The sequence below is a fragment of the Elephantulus edwardii genome, unplaced genomic scaffold, assembly GCF_000299155.1.
Source record: "Elephantulus edwardii isolate Elephantulus edwardi_28Jun2011 unplaced genomic scaffold, EleEdw1.0 scaffold00020, whole genome shotgun sequence".
NCBI lineage: Eukaryota > Metazoa > Chordata > Mammalia > Macroscelidea > Macroscelididae > Elephantulus > Elephantulus edwardii.
This window is the reverse complement of record NW_006399770.1, coordinates 17,191,360-17,196,063: the sequence shown is the minus strand read 5'-3', so window position 1 is coordinate 17,196,063 and position 4,704 is coordinate 17,191,360. Positions and strand designations below refer to the sequence as shown.

General features: G+C 39.2%; 1 pseudogene; it reads right to left on the bottom strand.

Moving 5' to 3' along the window:
• Nucleotides 1-2,972: 2,972 nt before the first annotated feature.
• LOC102873973 lies at nucleotides 2,973-3,778 on the bottom strand (annotated as a pseudogene).
• Between the last annotated feature and the right edge of the window lie 926 nt (nucleotides 3,779-4,704).

Genomic DNA, 4,704 nt, shown 5'->3' with positions numbered 1-4,704 from the left:
CTCTGGGCTGTACAAGGAGGAATGTGGCATCAGGAAGAGTCATTAACAACCTGTGTAATGCAGATGACACAAACCTGCTTGCTGAAACTGAGGAAGACCTGAAGTGCTTGCTGCAGGTCAAGGACTGCAGCCTTCAAAACGGATTGTAGCTCAACATCAAGAAAACAGATTCTCACTACTGGGCCAATTGGCAGCAACAGTATGGATGGTGAAGAGATTGAGATAGTTAACGGTTTTAGTTTACTTGGCTCCACAGTCAACACTCTTGGTACCCACAGCCAGGAAATAAAGAGATGAATTGCATTGGGAAAGTCAGCTGTGAGGGACCTCTCAAGAGTACTGAAGAGCAATGACGTCAGGCTGGAGACTAAGGTGGGCCTGATCCAGGCTATAATCTTTGCAGTTACGTTCTGTGCATCAGAGAGTTGGAGAGTGAATAGGGATAATATAAAGAGAATTGATGCCTTTGAGCTGTGGTGCTGGAGAAAAGTGTTGAATATACCATGGATTGCTAGGAGAACAAACAGCTTTGTCCTGTAGAGGGTGAAGCCAGAATGCTCCTTGGAGTCAAGGATTAATAAGCTTCATCTGACATATTTTAGGCATGTCGCAACTGGTCCTTGGAGAGGGATATGATGTTTGAGAGAGTGGAGGGACGAGACAGGAGAGGAAGATCTTCAATGAGATGGATCAATTCTATGACTGGGGTGGTGGGAATGAGTGTGTTGGAGACGGTGAGGTTGGCACAGAATAGAGCAGCATTTAGGGCTCTTGTACACAGGGTCGCTATGAGTCGCAAGCAACTCGATGGTATATAACAGCAACAACAACAAAGAGTATTAAATAGACTGAACTATCAAAAGAAAAATTAATACAGCCATAGTGCTACTTAGAGTAAAAGATACTGAAACTTTGTCTCACTTAACTCTGGGCATATTTTCAGAAGGAAATGATCCTAGCAAAGACACTTTATGGTGGAAATGGTACAAGGTGAACAAAAGGAAGAAGATCCTCAATGATTTTGTCAATGGATTGACACCACAAGATAGACTTGAGATGAACAAAGATCGTGAGGATACCGCGGAATAAGGCATGGTTCAGAACTGTTGCTCATAGAGTTGTTATTAATCATGATCTATTGGATAGTAGCTAACATATGTGACTAAGAACCAGTTATATTGAAGAAAGAAGTCTAATGAAGGTGTATGTAAACACCTACCGTGTTTACTGTATGTAAGCATCTACTGAAGGTGTGTGTAAACAAATAAGACTTCAGGCATTAGGTATTTCAATATATATATATACATATCATGAGGCATAGTGATTTGTTTATACTAAGATATTGGAAGCTTCCAGGTCAATAAACTATAAAATATAATGGTTACCTGTGTAGACAGCATGAGGTAGAGCTCCGTGATTTAAATAAGCTAAGAAGAAAGAGTTACATCCACTTTTGAAAGAGCTTGCCTCCGGAAACTCTATGAACTTGGAGAAGTGACAAAAGTTATACAAGTATTCAGGTCTTTTGCTCATAGAGTCACTATGAGTCATCTATGACTTGGCGGCACTTAACAACAACAACATTCATATTTTTGCTCAATAAAAACAAAAAAAGCTATTTTAAAATGTGAAAATTATCAAACAATGTCATTAACATCACACACAAAAGATTTTTTCAATTTATTGCAATTCTTTTAAAAAAATATTTACCCTGGTTTACTGACAAAGTTCATGTACATTGCCCCTCAAACCAGATTGCCCCCACCTCCTCAACCCACCCACCTCCATCCATCAAATTGTGTAATCCCATGATTACTCCCACCCATACTCACCCCCTTTCCCCCTCCAGATCCTCATACATGTTTTACTAGTTTTCTATTTTTATAATAAAGGTTTTATACAATATTTGTCTTTGTGAGACTGAGTTAGTTCACTTAGCATAATACTCTCCAGTCCCTCTCAAGCTAGGTAGTGATTTTCAGGTTAGTTGTTCCTGGCTACTGTGTAGCATTCCATCATCTAAATGTACCATATTTCTCAATCCATTAGATTGTGCTTGGACATTTGGGCCATTTCCATGTTCTTGTGATGGTAGATAAAACTGCTATGAACATTGGTGTACAAGTCTATGTTTTTCCCTTAGTTCTCATTTCTCGGGGTAGAGTCTGAGCAGTGGAATAGCTGGGTCGTATGAAACTTCTATGTTCAGCTTTTTGAGGAGAGGCCAAACTGTCTTGTAGAGTGGTTTTAGCATTTTACAATCTCAATAACAATGTCTAAGAGTTCCTATCTTGCCACATCCTATCCTACATTTATTACTTGCTGTCCTGTTAAACTTTACCATTGATGCTGGAGATGGTATCTCATTTTGGTTTTGATTTGAATCTCTCTTATAGCCAGTGATTTTTGATCACTGTGTGTCTGTTGGCCATCCTAATATCTTCCTCCATGAAAAGTCTCCATTCTTTTGCCAATTTTTTTATTTTTAAAATCTTTATTCAATGTTTTTGTAAAAATTAAATATATTATTATTTTAAATACATAGTGCCAATAAAGTTACAGTGAAATTAAAAATGTATAAACATACTATGAAACATAGATATTTTGTTATATGTGAATCATGAGCTCACATGTCACTGGAAATTCAAATGCTTACCTTGTGTGTCTCTAAGAATAGACTTTTACTTTTTGTATGTAGCAGCTTCCGTAGAACATCCTTCTTGCGTGGGATCTCTACGCATCTGTGTTTGTCTGAATGCATGTGCTATAATTGTTTCCAGAGTGTGCGGATGAATGGGACAGGGCATTGGGGTTTGCAACACCATAATCACTGGTTTTGTCGTGCGAAACATTTCCAGATCTTTGCTCCATTTCATTCAACAGAAAAAAAAAGCAGCTCAGTTTGGATGTAATGTATTGTCTTTTCAGATGCAGTTGGTTAAATGATAAATGGTAAAGAAGAATAAATCTCTTCACAGGTCCTGAGACGTATAGAAGGCGTAGTCACTGCCAGTACCCCACTCCATCCTGAGGAAGAGGTAAACCATGGCACGCTCCAGCAGTAATTTGCTCAAAATGGCCAACAAGGACAGCTTCCGGCTGGTGTTCAGGGTCACTCTAATTGCCTGAAAGTTTGACGGAAGGACAAACACTTTGATGAGTTTGAGGCACAGCGGTGTGGAGTCATGTTCCCAAATGATAGCTAGAATCAGCAGGAGTTTTTTGTAGCTAGACAGTAATAATGCTTTCAGCAGTAAAAGGAAGTTAGGCTTTTTCACTGCTCTCATTGGTCATTCAACCCACAGAAAAGTAAAAATGCCAATAAAAATGGCGGTTTGTTCTAAAGAAGCAATTGCAAACATTCTGTAGAAATCCCACTCTTTTGTATATCTGATAAAGTCACCAGCGTCAGTGTTCTGGTTCGAGTCCTGAAGTTGCCACCACCTCAGTTATGACTCACAGAGCAAACAAAAGTGCAGAGTTTTCCATGGATATTTATTTTAGGATTGAAAAGAATATCTCTGTAGGCCTGTGCTTTGCATAAAATTGAATTACTTAAGATGATAACAGGATCATATTTGTCTACAGGTTTCTGGAAGGATTTGCAGATGGTTATCTTGAGCACATCGTGGTGATAGTCTTGGTGCAGCTCCTTGGCATCTTCATTGCACTCAATACACCTGTATAGGCAGGAGGCCAAGGTTGTGGGAGGAGTGGCAGTTGTCCCCTCAGTGCCCCCTTTTCCCGCCTGGGGACAGCTCCTCCTGCCAGAGTCCATGGTCTACAAGTGTCTTTTGCCAATTTTTTAGTTGTGTTATCAGTCCTTTTCTTGTGGAGGCCCTGTAGGATTCTGTAAGCTTTTGATATGAGACCCTTGTTTGAAATGGTTTTGCCAAATGTTTCCCCCCCGCCAATCAGTAGGTTTTCATTTTACTCTGTTGGAAAAAATTTTGGATGCACACAGGGAATTCATCTTTAGAAGGTCTCATCCATCAGTTTTCTCCTCTCTAAAATGTGCGTTTCTGGCTGTATTTGCAGTCTCTTTGTATCATAGACTAGGCTATTTAAGCTTGATCCCAATTTGTCTCTGATGAACTATGGTTTTGGACTTTAGGCCCAGGTCTCTGATCCACCTTGAGTTGATTTATGTGTATGATGTGAGATGTGGATCCTGTTTCAACTTTCTAGAGGTAGCAGTCCAGTTTTGCCAGCATCATTTGTTGAATAGGCTCTCATTTCTCCACTTGATAGGTTTTATTCCCTTGTTGAATATCAGTTGACTATAGATAATTCCATTTCTGGGTGCTCCATTCTATTCCACTTGTCTATGTGCTTGTCATTACCAGTGTCATGCTGTTTTAGTTACCATCACTGTGTACTAGATTTTTAGGTCAAGGAGTGCTATGCCTCACACTTCATTTTTGTTTTTCACAAGTACTATCCTTATTTGGGGTCTCTTTCCTCTCCAAATAAACTTGTATATTTCTCTTTCGATCTCCTTGAAAAATCAGTTTGGTACCTGTATTGGGATTACATAGAACTAATAGATGATTTATTTTGGTTGGATTGTCATTTTCACAATATTGAGTCTTCCTATCCAGGAACAAAGGACATTTTTGCATTTATTTAGGTATTTTATTGCGTCTCACAGAAATGTTCCTTAGTTTTCTTTGTATAGGTCTTTGGTGCCTCTAGCTATATTCA